Below are 8,151 nucleotides of genomic sequence, written 5' to 3' on the forward strand. Positions count from 1 at the left end.
GATGTTATCTATTGAAATTAGGATATAAATGTGAAGAAATTAATGTGGACGAAAAGATAACTTCCCGCCGGCAGAGACCGAACCTGCGACCTTCGAATAACGTATCCGATGCTCTATCAGTGAGCTATGGCGGTGGTCATCCTCCCGTTCACTTTATGGGGTGTATATGTGCATTGAAACCTAGGAGTGTTAGTCGGCGCCGATCGCAGCCATGGCGGCGAGTGTGTAACACTCTTTTTTCTGCCTGTTGGCTTCACGTAGCACGTGATCTTTTTACGAGCTTGCAGCTGAGCAATAATCCGTCGCATACTACCTGAAGGCACCAAGTCTGCCGAAACGAGACCCTCGCTATGAATGAAGGAAATATGATGACTTTTAAGGGCTCGTTTTTAAGGGCTGACAATATGAAACACATACAATATGAAATGCCTCTGTACATAAAGGTATGGTAAATTCAGAGAGACGTAGTGGTAGAGATCGCTGAACGAGTTTTATACCGATCTCACAACAAAGCCGATTTTTGGAAAATAAATATGTGGGTAAAGTCTTAGCTTGAAACAAGAATGAATTAAAGGAACCATAGCATAAAACACTTCCCAATTTTATTGTTGCTTATCTGTACTTGCAAATGTACGGGTCAAATGATAATGAAAATGACAAATACTTTATATTTCACTTTCAGAAGGTCTGTAACTATATATTTTACGACAACACTGTTCAAACTGTCATACAGTAAAATGTCACTTATTAGAACGTTCATAGGTTTTACTGGCTGCTGCCACAATCGTCGAACCATTGGTGGAACAAACAATTGAGAACATTTCAAGAACTACAACTGCGTCGATGTGCATCACCTGCTGACTTCTTGGGCCGGCTATTTTGAATATGTGGCCGAATGTGTGCATTACGTGGTTTATATGCCAGCGCAGCCAAAGCACGGAGAAAGGCTATCGTGTGGCGGAAAATTGGTATCAATCCGATTTTTTTCGCATCGCGATCGCTGCGTGGTTTTTCGGTTGCTTAGGCGGCGAAGCGAGTGGGTTTTTTGTGAGTTTTGGCACTTGCGCCCACTTCGACGTTGAGCGTGAATGCTTCTAGAGGGTCGCTCACATCCAGCGAAGCACACTGTCATTGTTTCGCGCAATAAACATTTATTCTTCCTCGTCAAAAGTTTGGTCTGGAATGTCGTAACTCCTTGCAACTTTCAAAACAAAATTTGATGTTGATATTGTAAAAGGCTTGTTTTTTTAAATCCGTACACCGACACTTGGTAATAATGTCTCTTCAAGCTGTGTCCTAAACCTGTCTATTAAGGTGATAACACAGTTATGTCGAAAGGTCTGCACGAAACCCGATTTGTGACAGATTTTTTTTTAAATTTAGATCGTAGCAGCCAGATATACGCGGTCTACTTATTATTTCATATACTTTCGGTCAATTATTATCAACCGAACTGCCCCACAGCAGTTTTATAACTGCAGAAAAACTAGCTTCTATAGCGTTTTAAGCCGTGAGGCAATCGAGTGATTGCAGTCTCGTTTTTCTGTAGACACTTTTCCAATGCAGACACTTTGAGTACAGATAGTACTGTACAGTACTGTACAGTTTTGTTTTTCAGTTCGCCCTGAACCTAAGATATTAGCGGGTAGTCATTGGGAACGTGGTGAAATGTACTCAATAATAATAAATTGATGTTTTGTGCACGCGTTAATCGCATTTGTACTTGTGAAAGCTTGCGTTATGCTACGTCCGGAATAGAAGAGGAATGTCAGAGAAACACGTGTGCTCTCGCTTCTCAAGGCAATCGCACATATTCAATTTAGTCATTTGTAATTGCATTTTCGGAATGTTCCTAGGTAATATGAAAGTAAAGAAATTATAGACAACTGTCTCTAAAGTAACCTATGGAAGTCTTGTTGGAGAGCGCCTTCGAGATTATACATTCAATTACCTATTGAGCATTCATAACTTCTTGCTATGCATCGACTTCGGCGTTAAGCAATGATTCATATATAAGAAAACGGAGCAACTGATGAAAGCTAACGAATAACTTCAACGATTGTCATTTAACACAATGTGAAAGCGACCTAAAATGGGCGCCCTCATTTTTGTGATCTTTTCTCTAGCACCAGTAGTAGTCATTCAAAAACCCATTTATTTGTTTAGAGGGTGAGTGCTAACCCACGCAAGTTATTACCTTTTTTATTATAGGGTAAGGGAAGGCGGTATGCTTCTTGGGCTATTCGGATCCCAATTTCAAAGCACTCATAGAGAGATCAGGCCGTCTTCTGCGAGATATATGCATAAGGTGACGTCATCAACAGAGAAGAACATCCCGTTGAAATATGGACGCGCCGAAAACAGTCAAACATATAATGTGAAAAAATATTGCAACGAAGGTAAAGCTACCCATGTTGCCTCTTTTCCACCTTTGCAACAAGCATTTATTTTATAGCGTGATATATTGTTCAAAATATTTTCAGTGTCATCGCGGCGAGATAGTCTTGCTCCCTTAGTCAAGCGGGCCATCAGAGCTGCGTAGAAAAGTCTGCCCGTTTCCTACGACAGGAAGAGCAGACGAGGGTTCAAGCATGAAGTGATTTTAGCTCGCGTTGTAGGCGACCTTCTAGAGACCTTGAACCAAAAGCCAGAGCGATTTTATGGCCACTCAATCGAGAACGTCCGGGCACCATTGCGAGAGAAAACAGTCAAAAGTTTAAAAAAATGCGGCCTCTGGCACTGAACCTTTTAAACAGGACCACATTACTTACGCTAGTTACTGACTTAACAACTTCTATAAATATTGCTTCCGAGCTCCTCTTAATGTTTGTTCACTGATGTTGTAACTTCTAGTACGCTGAAGTTATATTGGTCATTTCCATGGCGACGTCCCAAAAGCAGATAGTATTTAGATACTAGACACCAGACACTTGAATGTCATTTTGTTTGTTGTAGAGAGAGATAGAGTAGTGTGTGCTCTCTTCAACGCCAGCGGTGTGTGAGGTTCGCAGCACGGGCTTTGTGCTGCCTTCGATGAATGGCGCCGCTTTGCGTGACCACACCGCGTGGATTAACGTGGCGTGGGTGGCGTTTGGCCGAGACGAAACTTGCGACGAGGTTTCAATCAGGTCCATGCCTCTGTAGTTACCTTTCAGGCCCGCATCGCCTCCTGGCCGCATGCGCAAGCAATACCCCTAGATTTGTCCCACACAGTGAAAAAAAAAAAGAATGGCGTCCGAGTGGAGAAGGGCACAATATGTTGTGGCATGATGTTGGTGTGGTGTGACCTTGCAGACATGCACTGTACCCGTTTTAAAATTGTGGCTGGTATCATCTCGAACCAATCTGCCTTGCCGGTAGCCACTTTATGCTTGCATCCACTATCGATTCGGGGAGAGCCAGCCATTTTTTTTTATTTCTAGCACAAATTGTGCGAACATCTATCAAAATTCTGTACTTTTGCCGTCCAAATTAGCACCCCTTTTCAATGAACATTTATTACACTTTTAATTTTCACATGACTGTGAATATTATGATTTTTTTTTCGTAGAACGTGCAGCATCCGTCTGTGAAAGCACGAGATTATATCTGAAGCGTCGAATGAATGGTCATGCCTACTAGGGTGGTTTTACGAAGACGCAGGCGCTTTTACATTGTAATGCACAAGGCACGAGATAACGGTTCATAGCCCCAAAGATGGATTGGCAGAGACGAAGGCGCTTGCACCACCTTACGCGCAAGGCTTAGATGGAATGCCTCAAGCCCACTTCGCCAGACTGTCCAAACGCAGGTAGACGTTTTTACCATGTAACGCGCAAGTGCAAGTGCCCTTCGAGCGAAACCGTGAGGTATATGTGGCATGCCGCGGTGGCAACGAGCGCCGGAAAGGGAGGACATCTTGAGTTGAAGAGGAAGGTATGTGCTAAGAAAACACCGGAGGAGCTCGCGGCGAAACGGCGAAAGAGGCGGAGAGTCGCAGAAGAGGAGGAATCGCTGAAATACAGGCATACTACAGAACATCGATCCGCATGGGAGGCGGCGATAATATCGAGGCACCCAAGGGAAGGAATCATGCTAGCACACGTTCAGTCTCCCCTCTACGCAGGTCCACAGCAAGGACGCGCTGGTTCAATCTCCTGTCGTATTTGGTACGTTACTGCCTGCTCCTTGAATGTGCCGTTTGGTCTGGTGCATGAGCGCCGACCTTACAAAGCAGCAAGGAAAGCAAGGAAATCGACGCACTCGGTGATATCTACATTAGCAAGTCGTCCATGTTGTTGTCACCTAGAGTTAGTTTACATGTGCAGGCACTGACAATTCGTTACGGTGCGATTATCAATTGTTATGACGCTGTTTACAAGTGTGAATCCCCCGCGCATGTCTCTCTTTGCCATCACATCATTTGTGCTGACTGTTGTGTTTATGGTACTTATTTGAAGTGGTCAAGTCGGGAAAAAAATTAAGCATTTTGTGCTAGTGGCGCTGTGTGTGTGCCTTCATTGTGCCTTCTTTTGCCCCTGCGTCGAGTTCACACAAAAAACCAGTCGCTTCTGATGCTCTACGAAACAGTCCACTTTACGGCTCTCGTTACCTACATTTTTCTTGCACCAACAGGCCCCTTTCTACATGTTCCTTTAGACCGCGACCGTACTGTGACCCTCATCACCAGCACAGTCAGGTCATTTCTTAAACATTCTATGTGCAACATGCAAGGGCAGAGTACCCATACGTTTGTGTCTAACAAGCATTTACACGGGAAAAAAGGATATTAATTGTTGTTTTTACCTGTAGCACAGTAACTATGCCATAAAGTGAAATGTATTAAAAGTGGACGAAAAATCACCCTTTCCGTCACCATGAACCCACTACATTCGAATACTTTCCTGCAAGTTGTGGGCTCGAAGCCCACCGATAGAAAGGGTGATTTTCGTGCGCCTAATTCACTTCAATTTATGTTATAAATCCACGCTGCAGTTAAAGACAAATAATGTCCCGTATGCCTTGCCTATGCCTTGCCAACTGAGCGTTAGTCTATAGCCTAACGCTCAGTTGGACTCATATGTTTGTGTTTGACAAAGAAACGAGCGCTTCAAAAGCAAAGTGCAACGTCGCTATTTTTTTAGGTACATAAAACTGTTGGTCCGAAAAGAAGCGCCAAGGAACCTTCTTCTTCTGTATGGCGGTTCACTGACAGTCGTAACCTCACTTCACTTTATACTTTAAAGATCTGCGGCATGCCACTGCGAGGCCACAAAAACAATTTTCGAACATCGTATGCATATAAAAAGATCAATTATACCCCTTACTTTTGGCTTGTCGAGATGCAATAGAACAAATACGCTTCCATGGTGTATATGCTACCTCGGGAGCAAAAAAAAAACAACAGCAGAAATTTTGAATCTGAATGGGAATGGGGCCGTTGGATGTTTGATGAGCACCGAGAGTGGAAGGTGTGTCGTCTCATTTTGTGTTTTTGACGCAATACTGAACACCGTACTTTTGGAGTTGTTGAGGACACGTCCCTAAAAGTCTCATAGGTGCGCATTATTTTTAATATAGTAAGTAACTATGCATTTTACGAGTGCACATTTGGTTAGTTTGTGTTTTTGTGCACACCTTTTATTTTACTTTTGCTCACATAAGCGCAACAGTTCAAATACATATTCGCTACTTACTTCCCGCGCGCTCAGATGTTACGTTGCTTGGCTGTAAACGCTCCCCTGCAGAAGAAAAATAAATACAATCAGAGGTATTTCGACAGGCGTCACATGTCCCTTGTCTAGTCAGGCAGGGGACAACGTAGTTTGTGCGTCTATTAGCGAGTTTTTTTTTAGTTTTCGAACTATTCTATGGTTTACAACCTGCCACATGCGGTCATAAAAGAGCGTATGTTTCTCTACAGTTGTATTTGCAACAGTACTGCAGAAGGTTGTTTTCTGCAATCGCGACAGCATCGATTTTTGGACAAGTAAGTTTTGCATAGCAGAATACTTAAGCGCACGCAAACAAGGACAATATAAGGTTGATTTTTCTTTTTGTGGTGGGGCGGGGGGGGGGGGGGTGAGCGTCCCAAAACGACGATATGATTATGAGGGACGCCTTAGTGGAGGGCTCCAAAAATTTCGAACACATGCGCTTCTTTACCATGCACCTAATCCTAAGTGCACGGGCCTCAAGCATTTTCGCCTCTGTCGGACATAGTAAGGTGATGACAACACAAGCGCTTACTTCCAACTAATCATTTATTCACAAAACTTCATGACATGAAGAATTTTTCATGACGTGACAAGACAGCAATGCCGACATCAGGTGAACATGCTCAGAAACTGTAATTCTTGAGATGGTAAAAAAAGTAACAGTTTCACCGCAAGGGTGGAGCAATGAATGCGATAGCAACAAATTGTAGTGTTACATGAAGTGAGGCTGGCAGCTAACTGTTTTGTACCCGATCTCGCGTAACTACAAAAAATTGGGGGCCCTTAAGCTTCGCCTTTAAGAGTTGAACGCAATAGCGAAATCCGGCCCCTAGTGCGGACTTCAACCACTAAGTGCATACTTATTAATGTTTATTGTTACACACACACACACACACACACACACAGACAAGTACAGGTTTTTGATCGAAAGCAAGAGTCGCATGGCCTCGAAGATACACGCCACGCGCTCGCCTTCTCGGAGGTCATGAAGAGTCTCACAATGCCTCACAGATGACAGCACATCATCTAGCGTTTACTGTTTGCTTGTTGATATGTTTTCCGCTAGATGGACATAGTTGTCCATTTTTAGAGCTGTTTGAAAGTTCGTGTGTGTTTTTAGCGGCGATGGCTGCACTATGCCGGCCTTTTTCGACGTAGTTTGATGGCCTCCCAAATGCGCCTACAAATCGCCGAATGGGCTCGTTTTGGTCGTGACACCTGTCGAACAAAATGCGTTTCGGAGACTCCTTCCACTACATGGCATGTATGTAGTGTTTTTTTCCGAAGCAGCTGCAAGTGACATCGTAGCTTTGTGGTAGGGCACCTGCTTGCCACGCGGACGGCTCGGGTTCGATCCTCATTGGGACCGAAATTTTTATTCTTTATTTTATTTGCTTCTTTCTCCATTTTTCGCTCACGGTCGATTTTTTCGCTCACAACCAACGGTGCCGACACCGACGGCGGAATTTCTGCGACACGAGCTCTCTAACGCTATCGCGTTAAAAAACGCTGGTGTAAGAGAATATGGCCCGCTCGAGGGAGAGATGCTCTCCGCATAGTCACTTCGCATTGAAAAGAGCAGCACGTAGAAGGGTATACGAGCCGCCCGTTGCGATAGCTTTAGAGATAGTGCGCGCGCCAGTGATCGCGACCACGGCCTTAGATTCAAAGTTCAAAGTGGCTGCTCGCGCGGCAACCCCGCGCCGGCCCCACATCGTGTCTTTTCATGGTCGTTAAATACGGACGGGGCGTTTCCTGTCTGCTTCGACGGCAGGCCCTCCCGAGCGGGGTGAGGTTATCGCATGCACCCTCTGATCGATGGAAATGGGCCGGCTCGTTTGATCTTTCCTTCGGCCACGTTCGTCGCCCCAGCTCGCGCTCTTTTACCCGCGGTAGAACATACAATGCGCGGCAGAACCTTATCAATTAGGACTTCATACCGGAAGAACATGCTGGCGATGGTGACGGTAATGGCGACGGCAAAAACCCGTCGAGACTGTCCATATAATTGCTATTGCAATAATGATAGAATATGCGCTGACTCATGACGGAGCCGCCTATGTAATCAATTCCACTTCTATTACCTCCCTGCCATATTGGCTCTTATTTCTCGCTACCACATTGTACAAATTATACAGCGGTTTACAAGGCTTTTCGTTCTTTAACTCGCACTCGTGACAACGTACAGCAAGACCGTCGTCCCGATAGTTCCCCACCTTTCCCTTGTGTTCCATGAGTGTTTGGTTCAGACACCCATCAGGCTGGCCGATGTAGCTAAAGTTTTTCCACACAAGAGGAATGTGGAAAACTATCGGGACGGCAATCTTCTGTAGATTGCATGAGGCGTGAAAGAACGGAAGCCCTGTAAACGTTGTATGATTTGTGCAAGGTGGTAGCGACAACTAAGGAACCAAGATGCAGGGAGATAATAGAAGCTAATTTTTAAAAAGGCGGC

General features: G+C 44.6%; 1 long non-coding RNA gene across 1 annotated transcript in view; it reads right to left on the bottom strand.

Moving 5' to 3' along the window:
- Positions 1-5,721, bottom strand: part of LOC125759679 (uncharacterized) — a 31,428-nt gene extending 25,707 nt beyond the window's left edge. The window contains exon 1 of the long non-coding RNA XR_007417298.1: positions 5,676-5,721. This is a non-coding gene — a long non-coding RNA (uncharacterized LOC125759679). The remainder of the gene's footprint in view (positions 1-5,675) is intronic.
- Positions 5,722-8,151: the final 2,430 nt, after the last annotated feature.

Source organism: Rhipicephalus sanguineus, chromosome 8, assembly GCF_013339695.2.
Source record: "Rhipicephalus sanguineus isolate Rsan-2018 chromosome 8, BIME_Rsan_1.4, whole genome shotgun sequence".
Taxonomy (NCBI): domain Eukaryota; kingdom Metazoa; phylum Arthropoda; class Arachnida; order Ixodida; family Ixodidae; genus Rhipicephalus; species Rhipicephalus sanguineus.